At 43.1% G+C, this 24,128-nt stretch overlaps 1 protein-coding gene across 2 annotated transcripts in view; it reads right to left on the reverse strand.

Moving 5' to 3' along the window:
- The window catches only part of LOC308145614 (zinc finger MIZ domain-containing protein 1-like), a 114,159-nt gene that overhangs the window by 58,041 nt on the left and 31,990 nt on the right, over window positions 1-24,128 (reverse strand). The window contains exon 1 of one of the 2 annotated variants that reach the window (XM_080517082.1): window positions 23,161-23,207. The exons of the other annotated variant lie outside the window; for it this stretch is intronic. The gene's annotated coding sequence lies outside the window, so the exon portion shown is untranslated. Of the gene's footprint in view, window positions 1-23,160; window positions 23,208-24,128 lie in introns of those variants that run through there. 2 annotated transcript variants of the gene reach the window in all.

Below are 24,128 nucleotides of genomic sequence, written 5' to 3' on the forward strand. Positions count from 1 at the left end.
CTTTCAAAACTACACACTGCTTGTTTCTTTTCGGACCTTCATAAACTAACTCTGGACATGGCATCAGAAGACAAGAGTACAGAATCAGCCAAAGAAAACGGAATAATCAATTAATCATGTGGTCACCATGAGACCGGAATAAAAAATTTAATAAAGTTGGATGAACAAACCCTCCACTGTGAATTCCCCAGGATGGCGATCACACACACACACACACACACACACACACACACACACACACACACACACACACACACACACACACACACACACACACACACACACACACACACACACACACACACACACACACACACACGCACGCACGCACAGGCACACACACACACACACACACACCCTCACTGTAGTACCACGGTACAAACAAGCATGACATCACCCACCCACCACTATAAAGAGGTGGATTCATGCTGGTAAATGTGACAGAGATAAGGAGTGCCAAAAATGTGTGGGCCACAAAAATGACAGGAAACAATGCCGAATTTGCTGAAATGAGTCACAAAAGTCAACAGAAAAGATGGAACACCGTAGAAGTAAATGATTTGCTCACTTGTTTTCCTCTCATTTTCACTGGGGGAAAAAAAAAAATCAAGCACCAAGAAGGCTAGCCTAAGAGAAAATAACGCATTGATTTTGCACACTGCCCTCTCTATGGCAGAGGACTCCAATCAATAGGCTCAAGTAATACTCTGCACAAGTTTAATGCTTGAGCTGTACACAGGCAGACAAGTGCTTTGTCTGGAAATTATTCCTTCTTCTATTTTTTTTTTTTCATTGCACCGACACGACAGTTTGAAAGCAAATTCAAAGCAACCCGGTCTGTTTAAAGAAGCAGCGCTGCGTGGATGAGAGCAACCAGCGTGGTCGATGGTTCATCTAAATCAATGGAGGAAGCTCGCCGTGCGAGCCACTTTGTACGGCCATCAGGAAAGAGAAAGGTGAGTGGGTGAGGTGGAAAAAGTGGGGGGGGAAAGGTCAGGCCATAAGGAGAAAGGCTCACGTTGCCAACCGGCCACTGACCGGGGAGAAGACCCTCCAGCACAGGTCACGAACCTTAACACTGAGAACTATTAAGCCTAAAGAAACAGATCCTCTCACTGTCCACGGATGGAGAGCGAGGTTAGATAAGCGTCCCACTCTTTTGAAGTGGTTGTTGCAAACTAAACGCTGAAGGTCGGCACACGTGCCTTTTCAATTTATGAACAACACTCTGAATGAGGCAACAACTGAGTGTGGGGCGGCTGAGAAATCAAAAAACATGCTCTTCCGCTTTCATTTCCTGGCTGCTGGCTTTTCCTTTAAAGGAGCCTCCAAAGCTGGAGAGAGAAGAAGAAGAAGAAAGAAAAAAAAATCTCCTGCTCCACCTGTAAGACGTTAAAAAGCATTGACCCAAAGATTTGAACACTCATTAAGCTTTTTAAAGAGGAGGATTCTCCGAGATCCCCTGTCTCAGATGTTTCCCTCTGTGTCAACCGAATGCTATATCAAGTTCAGGAAATTAGCCAGTTCCTGTTGGGGGAAAGAGAGAGAGGGGAGAGAGAGAGGGAGAGCCCAGTGTCAATGCAACACAGGTTTTACTACGACAGTTCACAGGCCTCTACTACATCCTGAGTACAAAATTGCACAGGCTCCCAACTCATCCGTGCTTGTACGAGGGCTCAAGAAACCACTTTAGTGTGTTCTCATTGAATTTGCGGTGAAAATAAAATGAACTCCCGCCAGCCCCAGCGACAAATTTGTGTGTCTTCACAGCTCACTGTTGTAGACAGCCCGGACAGAACAGTGGCTAGACATCTCAGCACCTTACAAACACATGGAGATTCCTTCAGGTGGGTTCTGTGCAAATACTACGGCCATTAGGTCATTTAATATCCTCCGGATAAATTGCTTTGGACCCCTGAGATACAAGTGCTCTCCACACATCAGGAACCAATCAAAGGTCCCCGCTAGTTATGGCAAAGACTCTGCCAGGCTTGAAGCAGCAACGCGTCCCCGGGGAAATACAGAAAGGCCAAATAATCAAAGACAATGCGCCATTTCCTGCCCCTCTATCGGCGAGGAACATCTGAGCGAGCGCGGCAGCGGACTGTCGTGAGGTTGGTTTTTCTTTCTTTCTGTATTTAACACATGTAAGATTACACTTCACATGACAATGCAAGTTGACCCCGTGAGCAGTCGGGTGAGTGACAGCCCCACCAACACCGCCGCAACCACCGGGCCAGGTTTGGTGTGTCACACAACTGTGACGTCTGTTGCAGTAACAGCCCACACACACACACACACACACACACACACACACACACACACACACACACACACACACACACACACACACACACACACACACACACACACACACACACACACACACACATACACAGACATACACACACACGTAGACAGTGTCCACGGTTGCAGCAGTGATTGAAAGTCTAACTCTACTGTTTCCGTTGTGCTCTTCAAACAGACAACTGGCCCTGCAGCATTTGTTGCAAAGCGCTTTCTCATGCATGGATGGAGACGAGCGCACAGAGCTACAAAAAAAAAAAAACGAGTTAAAGTGAGAAAAATGCTGATTTGTTTAAAGAGTTTTGCGGTGGTAAACCCTCTTGAAGTCAAGAGTTGGGGTTAGTCAGTAGAAGAGCGCTCTAAAGTAGGTGGAATCTGCACAGTGTCCACTTCAGCTGCGCTGACCGGACCGGCAGGCGTCGAGGCAGACCCTCGCATGCTGCAAGTGAAATTAGGTTAGAAGAAGTCATTTGTCTTTTGTGGAGGGAGAGCGAGAGGGAGGGAGGGACGGGGGGGGGCTAAAGAGGCCAGATTGAGCAGGAAGGCTGTAAAGGGGAAGGAGTTCATGCAGACTAACATCTGTGATATTTCTTCACTTCACATACTCGCTCTCCCATCCCCCTTGCCTTGGGTGTGCCAAATGTTAAGGTGGGGCTTACAAAAACAGCAAAGAGTGAGGGTATTTTTCGGTAAGCACAAGTGTTGTGAATGCTGCTCCCAGTAATGGTCATGCGCCTCCTCAGTTTATTACAGATGGGAGAATACCTTAATGAAGCACAATAAATGTAAAATGTTTTCATTCACAAACCCCTGTCACAAGCTACTAGTTAAACTAAAACAGGTTTCCCTGATGCGTTGTACACAGATAAACAAGCGGGAAATTATTGAATTGGTACAGCTCATTACTTAAGTATTCGAAAAATTCAATCAACGCTAACATTGAGTCTACTTCACGACGAAGAACAAGGCGCGTATTTACCTCGTCGGCGTTTCACGGCCGGCAAGCTTGAAAATTAAACTCCTGGATCACATCCAAGCCAGCAAGCGATCACTCAACAAGTCTTCCAACAGAAAACATATTATATAACATGTAATTATACAGCTCATAATGGCAGGAGATTATTCTGTGAAGAGATTCTTGTTCTGAGAATGTCGATTGCATTGTTTCAGTATTTACGACCTGTAAGGCTGAACAGGCAGGTGAGAAATGATGGGTCTGGATTGTGTCACTTCATATTATCATTTTGGGCACGTTACACTGTCAATGTTGTTGGTGCAGTTAAAAAAAACTGTGATTAAAGGAGGATTATACTGTAATGAGGAATGCTACATGGCAGGAAACCACATATTTATAAAGCTGGCTGCAGAAAACTCGGAATAATAGTCGCTTCTGTATTATGAACCTGCATTTTCTACATGCTAGTTGCAGGTTTTTATGCTTGAGAATAGTTTTTTCTTGTCAGCATATCATAGTATTAAAACATTATGAATATTTAAAGGTTATTCCTTAAATCAGCAAGCACAGGACTGTTGTCAAAAAGCGAGAAGAGAAGCGACATCCCTGATAATAGCTTTTTGGATAACCCATAATTTTGCCACCGTGCCGTCCACCAGGGTTGTTTATGAAACGGCTCATTACGGACGCTAATGGGCTAACTAGCACAGCGTGCTAACGGCTCGTCGCCCTCTTTTGTGGAGGGAAGAAACTCACTTCACCGCGCTGGTTCATTATCTCAACCTCGTCGGTGAGAGACGCACGAGATGCCTCGGCTTGCTCCAGCACAGTTGCAGCTTGCTGGGCTTGCCCCACTTCACTGTAGATACATTACACACGCACACGCGCACACACACACACACACACACACACACACACACACACACACACACACACACACACACACACACACACACACACACACACACACACACACAGGTGTACACAAACACAAAGCACCTCTGTGCTTTCATCGGATCACTTGCTAATAGGGGGTTTTCTTACAGTGGAATCAACAAACCGAAGCTCTGCTAAAAGGGAGCAATTTTCCCTCAATTCGCACTCATCATTTCTGCAACATTTTTAAATGTCAAAATTGAATATGAAGACAAACGAAACTGTAGACTAAAATGAAGCCGTTTGTTGTGCATGACAAGGCTCCAAACAATTGTAACATTTGAGGTTTTTCTACAATCCTGTAATCATTACGAGTAGATCCAAGCCACCATTAAACTTTAAAACACAAACATTTTGTTTATGAAGTAGCAAACTGATGAGGATGACTATCAATGATTGATGTAAGATTTTTTGAGAATATCTCACAAAAAAACAGTAGCAGCTGAACAACAAAACAAAACAAACAAACAAAATAAATAAAACCCTAAAAAAAAGCAATCTCTATATAAGTTTTGAAAGCGACATGAGTCACAAAAATGCAGAGAAGCTGCATGCAGACCCCTGACCTCGCGTAACGTCAATGACGCTTCAGTGAAAATGCAGCAAAACACTGCCGTATATTCAATTTGCAAACATTTGAGAAAGAACGGGGTCTAATTCCCATGTTTAACAAGCTGCGCCCTTGTACTTAAAGAATCGAGTGATTAACAGAATTGTTGCAGATTAACAATCTATGTAATTGATTAACTGACTAATCATCTCGGCACTATTAATTTGAGGCTAAAGAGATGGTTCTCTTCTGGCTAATATTTGTTTTTTAATGAGAGCTCCCTCCCACCCCTTCCAAAGCCCACACCCGGATGAAGAGGAGGGTAGGGGGTTAGTTGGGGGCTGGAGAGAAAAGAAAAAAAGAAAAAAAAAAAAAAAAACGGCTGGCCGCTGCTGCCACCTTGTTCTCGTGTCTGGAAACATTATTTGTCTGCTGGCTCAGATGGTGCCTCCTGTCTCCAAGACGAGACCACCCCTTCTTTTCCGCTCCCTGTGAGCGCTTGTGCCCCCTCCCCCCACGGTTAGGCCCACCCATTGGGTGGGTGGGTGTCGGGGGGGTGAATTTAATAAAGGCTCCCTCAGCCACATGCTAAAAAGGTATGCAAATGTGCAGGTCCTTCTGTTTTCTGATGTCTCCCGACCCCACCACTCCATCGCCACTTACCACCCCCCAAACCAACTGACAGAGAGAGAGAGAGAGAGAGAGAGAGAGAGAGAGAGACAGTTTGGGTGTTTGTTTTTCAGAGGAATGGATTATTTTGTTAAGACTGCTCCTGGGTATTTGATCTGAAAAGCTATTACGATGATTGCGATTAGAATTAATCACATTGTGAGCTACAGGAATTGTGAAAGAAGCGCTTGATGCACTTCCTTGTAGGGGAGAGGAATCATAAACGCACGCACACACTCAATAATTCCTCGAGAGCGGCGGGATGAAACTAATAGTATCACAAAATTGGTAACCTCAAGGCCATCGCTAATAAATAGAATAATAAAAATTAAACACCCTTCCATATGTGCGCTTTAAAAACCAAAACAATATTGACTTCTCCACTCGTCTGCAGCCGCTTGTCCTCCGCCACCTCCTCCTCCTCCTCCTCCTCCTCTCGCTCCTCCTCCCACATATCAGTGATCCCTATCTAATACAAAGGGCCCAGCCTCAGCATGGCTACCATGATGACCCGTGTTCATGAGGAGGTGAGAGCTGATCATTTTGTTCCGATGTAGTGAGCCGTGACAGGCAGCAGTGCGGGAAGGAGGTTGGGTGGGTGGGGTGGGGGGGGGTGCAGGGGGAGAGGAAGGCCACAGAGGGACCCACCAGAAGCAGCAGAGAGCCAGGCCAGACTGAAGGGACCAGCCTTTCCTGCTGCTTCCTTCCCGTGCTTTTGGCCAGCTGAGCAATCAGGTCACCTCTCTTTCCCGTGTCGCTTCTGGTCAATTGTTCTCTCTCTAACTCTCTCTCTCTCTCTCTCTCTCTCTCTCTCCTCCTCTGCTCCCAGTGCCACAGCCTGCAGCTGTTGCCACTGATGTCACTTTTTGATAGGATTTTGTCTGTGCCCGCTTGTCGGTCGCTGCCTCTCTGCCTAAACAAATGCGAAAACGGCGAGGGCCCATTTACAGATGCTGCAGATGTACTAGCATTTGTTTTTGTGTGTGTGTGTGTCTGTTTCTTTCTTACACATGTGGGACACCTGGAGGGGAGGATGAGCGACTATGGCGCTGCCCTCATGCAAACTTGACACGATATGCAAAATCAGATTTGTTCCTTTGCGTTCTTCCTGGCACTAATAGAAAAAGACGCTCCCTTAAGTGTGCAAGCGCACATCGGGGACTGCAGCCACTTTGAAAAAAAAAGAGAGCCCTCACTCCCGATGTTTGTTTTTGACTCTCACAGACAACACAAAGTGCACAGACATGCCCCTTTGACCCCCAACAAGTCACTCTTCAAGCAAAATATCAGCTTGTACTTTAAGTAGAGCTAAATCTATATTGAGTTGCATTTACAAAACAATATCACGGCCTGGTCCTGAGGGCGTTTCGGGAAAATCCACTGCAGAAATGAATACAGCGTTGGCTTGGAGCTACGAGGAGAGACACAGAGACGGGGAGTTGTGATGATGTTAGCTGACAGTTAATTCCCAGCTTTGAGTGCAAGACTTACTTCAACGTGGTCATAAAGAAAAAAAAAACTCTTTAAAAAAAAAAAAATACGTTCGCGGGAGACTTTATGTCAGAAGCAGATTAGATCACGTCTTGGCTTGTTCAAAGACCACGAATATTTACATTATTGGTTGAAATGGCATCCGAGCGAGTACATCATACCCTCATCAAGGACAGAACAGGGCATGCCTGCAGATTTTGTACATTCTCGTCTCTGGAAACAGAGATGAGCGTCAGACCAGCCCCCTCTTCTGTAGCATTGTATCCTAAAAATGAGCCATCGTACAAAATCGAACGGATTCTGGAAATAACAATCTGTTTAAAGGGAGAATGAGATAAACAAAATCTGACAGTATGTGTGGCAATGTGACGCAACTGTTTCCTGACCTTGAAATAACTGCCACTTATGAAAAGCTGTTTTGGTATGAGACACCGATTATAGCCCATTTCTAGGCCAGCACATAATCAGTGTCCAAGTTCCAAATCAATGACCTACTTCCAAGCGTGTGCACACACGCACGCGCACGCACACGCACGCGCACACACACACACACACACGCACACACACACACCGTGCATACGCTGCAAGGCAAACTCTCTTTTAACAGCTTAATGTGGAGAAAGACGGAAATCAAATCGAGCCGGCGCTTTGTTGTGATCCGAGAATTTCTCCGAGTGTCGGTTTTTCCGAGACCCAAACGAGGGCAGCATGATTTCATAACAGCAGGCAGAGCAGTGGAGGCCCAGCGCAGAGCCACTCGTGTTATTCTGACACTGGCTGGCAGCGAGGAAGGGCACCGGGGTCACGGGCGCCAGTGCTTTACTAGTGAGAGTAGTTCAGATCTGACCTGGATAAAGTGGAGGAGCAGTCGGCGCTCACTTCCATAGCCTCCCTGCACCGAGGAAATGTGAGTGGCGGCATGCTCGTCGAGGTCAGGACTGCACACAGCGCAGCCCCAGCATGCCAGTTCTTAATGCAGGGTGGGCTATTTACAGAAACAACCCCCCACCCCTCCCCACCCCCAACTCGCCTACACCCCCCTGGAGCAGATCCACCACCACACAGCTCCATGCACCATGCAGTCATGCAGACAGATGGAGGGACACTTTTCAGAGAACTCAACGCTGTCCTCTTTAAAAAAAAAAAGAAAGAAAGAAAAAAAAGGAAATAAACAATTCTCCCCTGGATGTAACTCCTGACTGCATATTTTTTAAATGAGCTGTTGTTTGACCTGTGGGTATGGGCATTCAACACGAGGCAGAGAAGACAGAGAGTAAATGAGCTGTCCATACGTACACATGCTGCTGTCATGCGGATCCGCCCCAGACGGGCCGCAGGCTGATGACAAAGACAGACCCACAGCCATGATTTAACGAACGCAGGATGCTAGATCACATCTGCCTTCAGTTTTATTTTCTATGTCACAGAGCTCTCTAAAAGGGTCACTCCTGTCAGATAACACAAAACAAACTGACTCCAAAAAAAAAAAAGAAAAGGTGCAGATTTTTCTTCTCTAAACTCTGCTCACACGGCTCTAACTGTTTCTAATGCCTCTGTGCAAAGTGTCTTTTACATTGAACTAATGCTGAATGAAGCTTCAGCGGGAGCAGCATGACTTCTAATCTAGAGGGATTTCTAACAAGACTTACAGTCTCAGTTAAATGGTTTTGACTTCCTTAGCTTTTATAATGACCATGTGGAGATTTCCAGGGCCACAAGCCTCACTGTGAGCTGTTTCTTTCCGGGTTGCTTGCTTAAGGAAGCTGGAATCACCGTGAAAACTAATTTTTTATTGTGGCTCAGACTAAATCGCTCCCGAGAATCATGACAGGAAGTTGTGGGAATACAGATTCAATGATGGAATGGATTAATTTTCACTTATTGCTGGTGAAAACTTTAACGCAAATAATTTGTGTGGAGTTTTTTTGTAGTTTTTTTTCGCCCCAGCAACAGCAGAATAAGACATACATATTAGAATAATTCATTCCCTGGCTGTAGGGCCATCAATGATAACAAATCCACAAAAGAGGAACCAAATAAATGTAATGAAAAACATTACATGTAATGAGCAACAGTCAAAGCATCACGGTTAATAACTTATGCTACTCTCTAATGTGCAAGACAGGTTTTAGTTTGACCTTAAACATCATTTGTGCAAACAGTTACACAGGCTGCAAGTGTTATTACAGCTTAAACAAGTGGAAACTGAAAATTTCCCCAAACCTTAAACACATGTACCCCTAAAGATCCTTTAAAACAACATCCAAGCCATATTTAATTCCATAAATGTACATATTTCTGGTAAACACACTCGTGAAACACAGTGGGCGGTTCTCACGTTTGCCTACAAAGCGAAAGTCACTGAATGCAGAACGAGGAAACGACCCAAAGTAGAAGATGAGTGATCTCACAATTTTAGCAGTTTTCCAGAAAGGGAAAAAGGAAGAAATGTAATGTGAATATAGTCAAGTAATTAAAATTAATTCACGATTTTTTAATCTGTCTGGCAGCGATAAATCAATAAATTAACCTTAAAAATAAAGAAATGCTTTTCATCTTGACAAATTGAATCAAAGCAGCACAGGAAAAGAACGACAAGTGTTCTGTAGTATTAGTTTATCAAGGCTTAATGATGTATTGAATCACATTACACTATAATGGCTGATATATTAACCCCATCGATGTTCACGAAAGGATCCAAACGGATATTATCCTTGATGTTTCGGTGCTTTGTATTGAAACTGAATTCTGCAAGTGCCGAAGAAAACCTCAACACAACTGCAGATGTGTGCTGGTAAACCATCAAGAAGTAGACGAAGCCTCGGGGCTGTTTCATACTTTGACACAGTCCGCCATGTTCGTCGGCGGCCATTTCTCTGGGGAGCATTGATCCAGCATAATGACTTTTGGGGAAAAAGCTCTTTCCACAATGGGCAGCCTTGTCTTGTGCCATACTTGTTATCAGGTTTAGACAACACAGGAACAGAACACGAACATGCCAGTGAGTGGAGTAATGCCTCCCCCACCCCCCTTCCTCTTCCTACAAGGTACATCAGGGTTTGTCACTGAATCATGGCAAAAACCCATTATCCCGAAATGATATATAAACAAATCAATTTTTCCTTTTCATGCATGGATTCACAAAACTATTCCTGGAGCCCAGAGGAACAGGCACAGAATTAGTTTGGCTGAGTACAAGCGGTGATACACCAAATGCGAGGAAACCGTTTGGGAAAGTGATGGTGAAATCTGCTTCTTCTTTTTTTTTTCTCCTTTTTTTATCAATGAGAAGGGAGACGGAGTTAACTATTCACTGAGGCTTTATCACTACAGACTGAATGAATGACTTCCTTCTCTGCCTCGCTGCTCTCCTCAAAGGTTAAATGAGTGTATCCTGCTGACCCCGTTCCCCAGTTCAACCATAAATACAACCTTCTTTGGCTCAGCCCTGTAGAGAAGCAGACATAGAGAGTAAAGATATGCAGATTTTCTTCTTTTTTTTTCAGGCATTTGTCCAGATTTACGTGATAAAGGGAAGGTAAAATGACACACTTAACAATTATTTCCACAAGAAAAAAAAAAACTAATCTGATGCATGAATAGAGAATTGAAAACAAGAGCATGAGGAAGCAGTGTCCGGCCCAGGGCAGTGTCAACACACAAAGACCTCAAAGCTGTGTTACTGGTGAAAAAGCAGAACAAATGGGGATTACAATATTTGGGGAAATAGTCTTTCAGTTGACCTACATCCCCCACAGAGACTCCAATTTATAATCCCAGCATACATGTTTGGCTATTGAATTTTTAGATTCTGTATCAACACCATGAAATTGTGTTAGATGGCAACTAAATGGGTAAAAAAAAAAAAAAAAAGCAGATTAGCGGCTTGAAATACTGACAGCACTTAATGCATCTGGAGGTTGAAACATGGCCTGGCAGCTCACGTGTTCAGTTTATCTCATTTTTCGGCGTCAGATCCGAAAATCTGCAATTACAGTGTGTACATTAGCAACACAAAACTGGGCTCCGACAAAGTCTCTGAGTCGCATTAAATCATTCTTTATGAGTTAGAAGCAGCCTCAAAGCTTTTGATTAGAGTATTCATTGAACCCTGCACTTTAACACTCCAAATCTATTACATGAAACAGCACGCACGCACGCACGCACGCACTCATCCAATGGTTAAATTGAATCATGATTTAATGCATGGACTTACATTAGCAGGGACCAACGCAATAATTGCAAAAGCTCACAAATATCCAATAATGGCTTTCGTGACTTTGGTGCAATAATTAGTAAAAATCTGCTTTTGAGTGATCTGAAAGCATAAAAACTGGAGTAAGGTGCTGTCTGCGTTTGTGCGAACAACTTAAGGTTGCCCAGTATGAATCCTGAACACACAGTATATAATCAAAAAGAGAAGTGCAGCATAAAGTCACGCTTCCTTCTTGTTTATTTTAGGCTGAACGTAACCACAGGTTGGTAGGAGATTGCTACAGTCTCTTGCCGTTGCTGTTGCAACAATAACAAAAATAAAAGACATAGGAAAGTTTTAATATGCACTAAATAATGCATTGACAGTTATTTTAAAGTCACCCACAAGCAGTAATCCCCCAAAAAACTGGGACCTAAATGGCGCCGCAGGAGGGACTGTTGGGAGATCACGGTTGAGGGGGAAGAAATACAATCAACTTTGTCAATATTGCAAAACTAAATGCCTTAAAAATATATAGCTTTCACTCCATACTGCTGTGAACAGTGTTGATTTCGACAGTGGGACAAACGATGAATAACTGTCATTAAGTGTTGCTAAAGCAGACAAACACACTCGGATTTACACACATAAAGTCAAGACTTGACCTTGTGTGTGTGAGGAACCTGGGTCAAATCCCACAGGAAAGGCATGTGGCGTAAAAACGAGTTTAAGGTGGAAGGAAGTTGCAGTGACTTGCTGCGGCGTTTGTAAACGGGAACCATTGAGTAGACAATGTAGCATGTTTTGTTCCTTTGCTTTTATACTTCAATATTATCATTGTTGACTGTTCATTTATGTGGTGAGTGCCTCTGTGTGTCACAAAGGGAAAAAAAAGAAAAAGAAAAAGACAAGGGAAATGACTGTGTGCGTGTGTGTGTGTGTGTGTGTGTGTGTGTGTGTGTGTGTGTGTGTGTGTGTGTGTGTGTGTGTGTGTGTGTGTGTGTGTGTGTGTGTGTGTGTGTGTGTGTGTGTGTGTGTGTGTGTGTGTGTGTGTGTGTGTGTGTGTGTGTGTGTGTGTGTGTGTGTGTGTGCGTGTTTAGGAAGCCTCAGGAAATACCAGGACAGACTCTGTCTCTCGACTCTCCAGCACTTCAGACCCATGTGACTGGAAACACACAGGACAGATTGTTTGCATGTTTGCTCCGGGCCGAGCAATAAGAACATTTGGTTATAAATGAAGAAATATCAAAGCTGAACTCGGCATCGAAATCTGGCCGGCTCACTGGAGGTGAGGTCCGGTTTGGCTGCTTATCGCTCGCTAAACTTTTGTTTTTGAACAATCAGCCATCCTGATAATTTGCATGATGACTCCTGCGCTCCTGTCCCCGTAGCGATCCGGCAACAACTAGCCTCTATTGGCTTCCTGTTCTCATCACATTAGCATAATGCAGATGCAACTAGAGTCAGTAACCTTGCTGCTGCTCAGCATTATTTACACCAAATCCACACAGTGGCTGTGAGAGCTGCAGTACAGTTTCTCTTTCACTATGAGAATCTTAATACATCAATAAAGCCAGAGTGAAACTTGTGACAAAACCCGGAGCAAGGCTGTTTATATAATATAAATCAAGAAATTACAATTCAAATATAGCAAAATTATAATAAGTCACATACAAAATCACAAGTGTAACGGGTTTGCTAAAGCTATGATGTTGTTTCTTTCAGGACTTCTTTTATTCTTCACAGAACCAAGTAGCTGTTAAGAACACTCCTATTGTGGAAATATAAGAAGTCCTGCATTCATCCAAAGACATGAGGGAAAGCATGTACGATGCATTAGATTTAACTCCTCCAATATGGAAAGCGATAGAGAATTATTTGGTAATTTGTATGTTTCATCCTGTTTCTTACAATCTAACAGTGTTAACTTAATGACAGAAATGGAAAACACAATCAAATAGTCGTGCTGTTTTTGTTTTCCATAAAAATCCATAAAACCTCTGCTTCATGCTTTTCAAAACACCACAAACGCCCTTAGTTTACCTACTTCGAGTCGTTCCACATAAATTAAGATTTCACCATTTTTGTTTTTATGTTCTAATTATTTACTTCAGCCACATCTTTCCCCATTTTTTCTTCCTTTTCTAATACCACATTATACTAGAAAGGACGAAGGGCTAAGTTGCATGAAAGTTGTCAGCTCTGTTTTACTTAAATTTCAGAAGAGATTCGATTGACCATCTAGTTTCGACTGCTGCTAAAGTAGATTCAAACATTATTAAGGCGAGATACACTTTATCCGCTCCTGTGGTTTAAAAATAATTCAGCAGAAGTGTGACTACATGGACCAGAGGCAGGGTATACCCCCGTCACGTCGTAAAAATCTCACCCTCAAATAATCTATAAAGATACTACCTCAACACCTTCAATATTTCAGTATTATATGCTAATTTTAACATTTAATGTAACCCAAATGTACTTTTATAGTCTAGTTGTGGTAAAGGACTTGAAAAATCAAGGACTAAAACAGAAACAACCCACATGAGCTCACACAAAAGTTGTTTTACTTAATTTAAAGATCTGTCCTGTCTTGTTAAAGGTCACAGTAAAGCAGACCACTCACTTACTATAAGACCTTTCCCTCGAACTTGTAAAGGCTAAACAGTATGAGCAGAGAAGTAAATATTGTTAGGAGCGGATCTAATCTAGGGACTCTTCATTTCCTAGTATAATAAATATTTAGAGTCGGACATCAGAGTAGAACTAAATATTCTGGACTGCACAGAAAAAAAAGAGAGAGGCATTAGGTAATGATATTGAGATTAAAAAAAAAAAAAAAAAAAAAAAACATTGGATGCTGCCATAAACCCGCTCTTTGTGTTTGTACCTGGCATGCAGCGAGCTGTCTGGCTGGTCTTTTGTGCATTTTGTTCTGCTTTGATAGCCTCACATCATTATTAATCTCTTACATAGATGCCATTATAGATGTCATTAAACGTGGTGTCCAGCGAAAAGGTGCGCGCAGCCAGTCTGAATAATTAATTCCTCCCGTTCATGCTGCAGGGACTCTTGTGATCAGAGCTCACCCTGGTAACGCGCTCTGTGATGATTGGCTAAAGCAAGGTCAGTGTCTTAAGAGACCTCGCTGTAATATCCAGCAGCAATTAGCGGCTGCTGCGCGGGTGTTGCACATGTTATTATGTGATAGGGGATGGAGAGTGACCGCGGGCAGAGATTTAATGTTATGATTCTGCATGCTGTCACCAGGCACAGTGGAGCACAAACGCAACCAGCTACCCTGCGGTGATCAAATGGACACGCAGGAAGCACAGTCAAAATGAAGTACAGTTATATACACAGTTATTAAAGAGCTTATTTCTCTTCCGTTTTTTGTCTCACTCATAGTAAATTAGACTGACACATTATCAAAAAATAAAAAATAACAGCAAATGTTCCTCAGTCATTTGGGACGAGTTCTGGGAAGAGGAAAAAAAAAATGAAGCAGAGTCTAGATTGAGTTTTCCGTGACATCACGCAGCACATGACGGAGGCCAATCAAATGGGAGCATTCTTTCCAAGGCTCTTTTTTTTTTTTGCCGCAGACAGCACATCATACAAAATGTTTTTTCATGGTTCACAAGCTTTTAGTGTGAATCTGATTTTTTTTTTATTTTGCGTGTGATTTGTGAATCGCCCAGAGGGGGAAATAGTTTTAAAAATGAAACCAAATTGTAGATTAGAATTTGAATGTTTAGCCTTAATTTTCCCTGAAATCTTTAGTGGGACTCTTTTATTCCTTTAACCAGCCTTTGCTGTTCACATCTTTTAATCTTGTTTTCATTTTAATTCATCCTTTTGACCTGATGTGACACTCGTTTCTCTCAGTTGGGAGTCTCAATGTCTACCAGAGGTGTTCACTCACTTTCAATAAAACAAGGGTTACTTTGTAAACTCCAGTTTTTATTCGTATCACTGGATACACATTTTGAGCTTGTCTTTAGGAGTTACTACTCATCCTCACTGCAGGAGCTCCTGCTATCTCTTTCTCAGTTTGTTTTTCTTTTTTGGGAGAAAGTCACAAAGTTTTTATTGGCTTTCCGCCAGTGCTTTAACAATCTATTGGCTTGCTTTTAGTTTTCATTCTTAACGTTTCAAGTTGTTGTGAAGCACCTTAAACAACCTGAGAGCTGAATGATGCCATATAAAGTTGCAGGACTAAAATAGATTTTAAAATATGTGTTTGTTTTATTTTGTGTTTTGTTTGATGTTTCCTGATGACAATGTTGAATACACGAAAATTATAAAATACCACTTAAAATACCTACAACCATTCCTGTGGTAACTGAATGATCACATAAATAATCACAACATATTTATTAAATACTGCATGAGTCATTTTCTGGTTTAGGACGTTTAACAAAAAAAAAAATCACCATCAAAATACACCTCAAGATACATTTTCTTTTTTTATGCGTTTACACTGTCCTTGTCCCAAAAAAAGCTAACATATAATATTTAGTGTTGACATAAGATGAGCCTCACTGCTGCAGCCTTCAATGAGGCTCCGGTGAGGAAAATAAGTCAGCCAGGAAGGGGGCCAGTGTGTTTGAGCGGGTGGTAATGTGGGGGCATGTCAGGTAAAGTAAGCTGGCAGTCGCACACACTCCCCAAGATAACAGAGTGACAAGACGAACCACATGGGGTGCGGGCGGGAAAGTGACCACTCTCTCCAGAATAGCAAAAAAGAAAAAAGAAAAAGTGTGACAATACAGAAAAATACACAGACATGGAGAAGGAGACTGCTTCCATCCAAACGCTGAGGCAACAAAGGAGTCAAACAGAAAGTTCCAGTAAATCAGAGGAGAGATGGCCACTGAACGAGTGCGGCGGCGACTCCCCATGAGTCAATCCATTGTGAAGCACACAGCGACGTGATTTGAGTTCTCAGTGAATCAGAGCAGTCAGCTGCCATCCACCACCTCAAGGCACAGGGCCAGTGGAGCACAGGACCGCGGACATGTGACCGGCTGTCTCACACAACCACAGTTACTGTAGTGAGACGGAGACGCGGGCAGCCAGTTCTCATGCGAGGCCTCGCCAATGCATTACCTTGGAAAGCATGTTTGAACAGGTTTTCTCAGTTTATTTAGCTCAGATAGATAATATACTGCTGTGATATAGGGCGGGGGCCGCGGCAGCAGGTGTTTGTATATCTATACATAACGGAGACTTGTGATTTACAGGCTGCCGTCGGCAGCGAGCAGTGACATCAATACTGCAGCCGCAGTTTGTCTGAGGCCGAGCTGAGGACACCAAAATATCCCTCCTCGTCCCACCCCTCCTTCCAGTGACAGAGATACACGACACTACACGTGCAGCTGTCTAAATATTACTCCTGCCGTCTTCAACTCTTCATCTTCCCATTCCTCTGCTCCGCTCTCGCCTTTTCTGTCCCTGCGTGAGCTTGCAGCCGCGAGCGGGACGGGTTAGAGGGAGGTGGGGACAAATGTTCCGACTGGGCGCAACTGGGGATGTCCACATTTGGTGCCCCCTTGTCACGTCAGCCGTTGTGGCCGATCCGGGAATAACTCACCTACCGCAGTCCAGATTTCGGCTATAACCAGCCACGCACCTGTGGCACTAATTATCTTGCGGCTCACCACAATTAGATTACGCCAAAAGTGAACAACCTTCTGTACGGCGCACTGCAGCAGGCGGTGCCAACAGGTCCTCACTATGCCACTGTACACAATTAGGCCTTTAATGCAGTTTATATATGAAGCCAGACTACGGCTAATCTCATAAAAGGACAAACAGAGCCATTAAAAGTCCTCTGCTCTTTTACTTCATTACAGGCTCAGCTTGCTCTCCTTATGCAAAGAGTCCCCAGGTGCATGAATGTTTCATGGCCACCCTGCTGCCTGCTCCCCTCCGCTCACGACTCGGTCTTCCTCCCTCCTCCCAGAGGAAAGTCAAACTCCACTGTCAATTGCGCTCGCTTACACTCTGCTGCCGTCATCATCAGCTATTAAGAGGCCTTGAGAGGAGGGGTGCTTTGGGGGTAGGTGCACGGAAGACAGCTGTTTTGCCTTGATGACTCAATCATCTCCTTCAGTGGGATTAGCATCAGTATCACCGTCCTCATCATCGCCTTTCATCCCAAAAATTATCAAACATGCCTGAAATTGATGACTGTCAGCCTGTCTGCCTACAAGTCTCCAAAAAAGACCTGCCTTCACTGTAAAACAATCATTCTGCGTGTTTGAGCGGATCAGTCAAAACTACCACAACACTTTTGAAGACACACAAATTAATTTTCTTATAAAGAGTTATCAATGGGAAATCAAGGAATTTGAAGAAAGGGGATCGAGATTGACACACGGCTCTGTTTATGGTGCCAGAAGAAATCGCAGTAGACTTACAAAGAAAACAAGGAGGAAAACACGTCTTTCTTTGTGAATGAATCACACAAAATAATTATACAACTGTGCTGGTTGGTGTATTTTCAAACAATAGAGAGACTCTGGATGTGTTTTATCGTAATGCCAAGATAACGTTCCTGCTCTGTGACTCTATTATAATATCGATATTCCATCTATCTCACCTCTATAGTGCCTTATTCTGTGAAGGGTTGCCGGTTGCTGGAGCCAATCCCAGTTCACTATGGGTGAGGGCAGACACACACAGACACACACTCACAAATGGAAAAAAAACCGTAATAACTTCAGATTTTAATACTGACATAAAAACCATCTGAGGCACTCTCTTTGGGTTCAAAAAAATGTGGGTTCACTTGCCATGGCTTGTTCTAATCAAACTCAAAATGGGATTATCTCGCTTTTTTTGTTTTATCTTCGAAACGGTTCTCCATGTAAAACACCAGTTGCTAACTTTATCCATCACCCTTCACTGACAGTGAACAGCAGGATTTTACAGCTTTCCAGCTGAAAACAGCTGCCTTCTGTTAGCAAAAGCTACACAATGAGAGTGGCTGGATGGACAGTAGCTAGCGGAAAAAGCGTGACTTGCTCCGATTTGGGAGGTTTGGGACAGTTTGCAGAACGATGTTCTAATGTCATTCAAGGAAATAAATTATTTTTCAAACGGAACACTGAGACAAGGTCGTGCAGTTACAACAGATGCTGGTTTAGGGAGCTCAGCCACTGACGGGGGGGGGGGGGGGGAAAGAAAAAGAAAAAGCAACAAAATCCATTCAACCTCTCCAAAAACACACACAACAAACAATGGCACACTTTAAAACACCATTGTTCTGTGGATGGCCACAAGCAACCACGTAATATAGTAATTTGACCATGTATGACCACATAAGTGTCTGTACATCGTCATTACTCGAAACGTTTTCAGTTTTAGTTTTTTTTGGACTAACGCTATGGGGTTTGAGTTTTTTCTTCTTAAAATACACCACACACACGCTACGTCACTCTGGTTCCCTTCCTATGTCTGTTATGCCATATAGTCTGCCTGCATGTCCCACTATAATCGAACTGAACCACAGACATTCAAACTGGACCAAGCAGTTTGTATTATACCGTCCTGATGCATGGCTGCATTCAGAAATGTCATCAAAGTCCTTTAAATATATCTGAAAACATAAATATACCTGGTAAATTGAAGCTGACTGGAATAAAAACCAACATGTAGAACTTGATGAGCTTTAACGGCAGTAAAATTGGATCTGAACTCATATTTGTCGCCCGGCCGTAAATATATCATAAAACCAGGAAACTAGACTGAGAGTCTGATCATGTAATGAGCAAATTTGAGGCCCTGCAGTGCTGCTCCTGTCATCATTTCATTAGCTTTACTCATATTACAAATGGAGCATTTACCCGGAGCTGTGTGGGGCTGAGCTCAGCTCACTTGGTCATATCCTGCAACAGAAATGTAATAATTTAAAGAGACCCCAATAACTGCTCCCACTGACAAAGATATAATAACATTAGGCAGCAGGAAGGTTAATGTCGTCGTATTTCAAGTAGCGAGACTGAGGTGGACCATTCAGAAGCCGGGAACGTCGCAATGCCAACTATTCTTAAAACATATTAAAGCATATCATTAATTAATTGGTTGGCTCATGAAGCGGAGCTTATTCAGGCTATTCATCATGAGCAGGAAACTGACGCGTTAACCACGAATGGCATGTCAAAAACATATGAGCTTTAATATAGCGTCAAAGACAGCCCGCGTTAGTTCGTCTTCTTTAATACTCTTCATTTCCTTTGTCTTTGTTCGATTGGAGCCGAGCGGACTGCTGATACAAAGACACACGAGACATAAAGGGGGATCCAAAACAGCGAGGAAGTTCATCTCAAGAGCCAAGTGTTGCTTAACAGTTTCCTCCTGGTGTACGTCAACCGGGGCCATCTGAGCAGGCTGCGGAGAACATCTGTCCCGAGAGCGCACGCTCTTTGTACCGCCGCGGTCGACCTGTCAGTCAAACCTGTTCTGACATGTCACCGACACAGTACCGGCGGTTATAATCGCACCTGAAGAAATGGCTTCTGCGCCGACGGTTCGTCAGCGTTTCTATGCGCGTACATGGGGAAAGCAGCGATGACGTCGCGGCTATTTTTAGCCCGGGACACTGAGTCCTGCCTCTGTGTTATGCTGCTGTGTTCCTAGGACAGGCGGCCGGGTCATCAGCGGCAGCACAGAGCACCGGGACAGCTCCGGCTGTGCTCCCTGACCTCGGCCCCTCCAGCTCCTACACCAGTGGGAGAGAACTTACAAGATTCCTGGGCGGCAGTTAGGGGAGGCTATCAGCGAAAAAAAGAGATGCTTCCTTGATTGATGCCATGTTCATCCACGTCTTTTTCCCCTCCTGTGACTAATGGGCTAATAATTCAGCTGTCGCCCCGGCACGTTATCTTGCTTTTTCTTATGGGAATACCACGCCGTAACATCTCCACCACAGCCTCAACCTTGGAAAACATTTGTCTGAAATTCACAGGCCTGCTTTTTGAATAGACTAGAAAAATAGGGATAGTCCACAGAGGGGAACCCTTAAAGAACAGAGATTAAAGTCAGACATAATGGAAGAAGGACATCTTGCGGAGGTGCGATCTCATCTTGTCCAGTTACTCGCGGAGCATTCTTCAGGAAAACCATTCATCCACTAATCTGATACACATCAACAATGAAGCTGCGCAGACACAAAAGCCCTCACTGTGAAACCCCTTGGATAGTTATTTTTCGGCAATATGTGTTGTTCGTTTCTTTCCGGTTTAATCACCAAGCTCGAGTGCAGTTTGTTGGAGCCACTTTTACACGAGTTGTGTAATTATGATCCGGTTAAGTGAGTTCTTGCATTTCCCAAAACGGTTTTGGACACTCTGGCAGACCGAATCTTGTTACATGCAGCTGCTGGTAATAAGCGAAGCGAGACTTTTGGAGATCCCATCCTGCAATTGCAACAAATCTTACGGCCTCCCTGCACTTTAATTACTGGAGCTACTGTTTGTGAAGAAATAGAATATTAGTAGGAGGACACTTCTCATAGATTGCAGAGGGGGGTAAAATGGCTTTAAACTGTACTCAAGACCGAGACGACTAAAGAAAATATTGACTCTACATAAAGGGTGTCAAATACATTCCCCCAGACCACCGGACACCCTAGAAGATTTTTTAAAAAAAGAGTGAGAAAGAATTAACTGGGGTTTGCAAGCTTTTACTTCAGTCTGAAGAGGCACACTTCTATACTGGTTTCACATCTTTATGTTTTGCCACATAAAGCAAAAAAGACAAGAATCTTTAATTGCATAAAATTCAAATAGGGGAATATGGTCAATCAAGGATCCTTCACTGTATTTCACACTTTCAGCTATGATTAAAAAAATATCATGTAAAATTGAAATTGCACTATTTTTCTTTAAAAAAATTTACGATCCTCCAGGTTTTGTAGAAAAATCTCACTTTAATGAAGTCATATTTCTTTGCCATGAAACAAAAGTAAAACAGGACTTGTCATTAGTTGAGTTACGCCGTCTGGCCAACTTGAGATCAGTTGGATGTTTCCCCCTCAGGGAAAATAAGTTCGACACCACTACTCCACAAGGTTCTGCTCTGAAAATATCCACTCACTTTGTACAAGTTCATCTCTGTTACCTGTAAAATGCAGAATCAGACCAAAAAAAAAGCCCAAAATCCAAGACAGTATCCAGTTTATGTCAAGTGAAAATTGTGATAATGAACCATGGTAAGATAAATAGCCTAAATAGCACATTGAAAAGCATTTTTTTTTTCAGATTTTTCTCTGTACTTACATCTTTTATTTCCAACTAAACATGGTCCTTGTCCCCAAAAGAGATTATCATTACCAAAATTACAGATCGTCTTCCTCTCTGAGCCCTTTTATCTTCCTCTAATTTTGGAGGATCTATTCTGTATGACCCTAAACTTCCAGTCACCCCCTCTCTGTAATTTCTCTTTTCAAAAAGCAAACATTTGCACTAATTTCAGTTCTGATTTCAGCTGCATGCGAAGCTGGTGTACTGTCCCCTTTCTTCTCCCGGACAAATATGCCCAAATTTGCGTCGCGATCGACGCCCACTTCCTCTCAAATCATATCTAATTAACCTCTGCATATTTCAACCACTTTCATAATCGACGCGCGCCGTATCTATATCTCCCTTATGGTGTGCACTAAACACCCGTGAAGACAACAACAGCCTCATCACGCTTGTCAGTTTAACAGCTCATCACTCAGACAGTGTTTGGGAGGCACAATAAACTGCTCCATCATGTGCTTGTTTAATACTACAGTGTTTCCACTTGACTAAATGCCAGCCAGGATAACAGGGGACTTGTGATCGTGTCTCGGTGTGAAGCAGTTTCAAAACATTAATTTGCCCTTGGTCTGATTTATTAAAATGCCGCTCTGTTATTATTATTTAACCAAAAACAAATCTCTCCAGGAGAAGAGTTCACTCCAACAAGTGACGATTGTCCTTCTAACAGGCTGGAGTTTTTGGTCAAACGTGAAGTTAAGTGGCGGGCTTTGCTCCCTTTGTTTTGCCTGAACAGGGGAGGTGGACATGTGTGCAGAGGCAGGGGCTCGGAGGCCAGGCCCTCCATCCTTCCTGTTCAGTTACCAGAGGCCTCTCACTTATCAGTTCCAGATCTCACAAGAACAGAGAGAAAGAGAGACCACTGGCAGGAAGGGGATTTTTTTTTTTCCCCCTCCACCCCCCTCCCCTCCTTTTTCTTTTTTTTCCCTTTAGCACAGTTAACAGAATGTCTGCACCTTCACATTTCACAGAGGAAAGCAATTACTCATTAGGGCTTACACTGGCGCTGCAAAGAAAAAGACCAACCTGGCAACCTTCAAACATCGACTCTGTGAAATAAAAGTGGATGAAAACTGCTTTGTGGTGAAAAATGATTGATTAATCGATGGTTTGAGGAGAAAATCTTTAACCAACTTTCTCATAATCTTTAGTTATGACACAACTAACACTGGCACACATCAGTTTGAGCTGGTGGCATTAATACAGTAACTTCTTGGTTTTTTTTTACAGTTTCTTCCAAAATATTTGCAAGGCACAACGTAGAAATATATACATGATAAAGTCTGCAAATAGAACTTGTGGAGAGCCCAGTGAGAAAATGCTGTAAATCCCATTGGTCATTCTGCAGTGATTGATTATCATGATCTTTTCTGAGTGATGAAGGCAAATGATACTGGATGTTATTTGCACCCATTTTTCATATGAGAAAGCATGAATTAGATCAGACCCATAAAGTGGTGGAAATGTTCCAATTTAAAAATATTTTAGTCAGAGTCTTATAAATATTTAAATGTGGCTAATATCTTTTTTTTAAATACTCAAACTGAACGTCTTTTCGACTGTTAGAGGACTATTTAAGGATGGCTTCTTGTGCTTTGCAAGCGGATAATGTAACTATTTTAATTAATCCCTCAAACCTATGTTGCCTACTTGTTAGGCTATAAATTGATATCAATATTAGATGGTATAAACTCTGATATATATTTTCTAAAGATTAAAAAAAAAGATGTTATACTGAGACATCACCAACCTCTACTTGAGGCAGCTGCTTTATTTCAGCCTCTCCATCAAACCAGGCGGCATTTCTTCCTCCCAACTAAAGTAAAAGGAAGAAGGAAGAAGTCTGTCGTTGAGAGTGTGATGGAGGGAGAGAGAGAGAGAGAGAGAGAGAGAGAGGGAGAGAGGGAGGGAACTGACTGTGAAGCACTCATGTCATGTCCCCACTCATGTCACATCCCCCTCCGATTCACTTGCTATCACTGTCTACCTCGCCTGACATTTCCACAATAATCACTTCGGTTTATCCCACTCAGCTTTGTGGCAGGCAGATGTTTGTCAGATCGCCGCATTTCTCAACATTCACACTGCTCTAATCAAGATTAACCAACCTTATCTATTCAGTCAGTGTGTGTGTGTGTGTGTGTGTGTGTGTGTGTGTGTGTGTGTGTGTGTGTGTGTGTGTGTGTGTGTGTGTGTGTGTGTGTGTGTGTGTGTGTGTGTGAGTGTGTGTGTGTGTGTGTGTGTGTGTGTGTGTGTGTGTGTGTGTGTGTGTGTGTGTGTGTGGGTGGGTGTGTGTGTGTCCTGGATGTCCCAATTCCTAATCCATAGCTATATTGTATAATACTGTCGACAAACCAATTACATTCCCTTTCCAAAGCGTAATTCTCCCTTTTAGTGGAATGCACACTGAGCTCCATATTGCATAAGGATGAACTGGTGGCTTTGCTGATGAAGAGGATGAGCATGACCTATTGTGTGTGTGTGTGTGTGTGTGTGTGTGTGTGTGTGTGTGTGTGTGTGTGTGTGTGTGTGTGTGTGTGTGTGTGTGTGTGTGTGTGTGTGTGTGTGTGTGTGTGTGTGTGTGTGTGTGTGTGTGTACACGGAATACAAGCACTTTGTTACTCAACCCCCCCCCCGTGATTAAATCAACATGTTCTACTCGGACAAGTCCACACTGGCCACACACAAACTGCTTTGCCATCAACGCATGTTTACCAA

This window comes from Blennius ocellaris (assembly GCF_963422515.1).
Source record: "Blennius ocellaris genome assembly, chromosome: 21".
NCBI classification, from domain to species: domain Eukaryota; kingdom Metazoa; phylum Chordata; class Actinopteri; order Blenniiformes; family Blenniidae; genus Blennius; species Blennius ocellaris.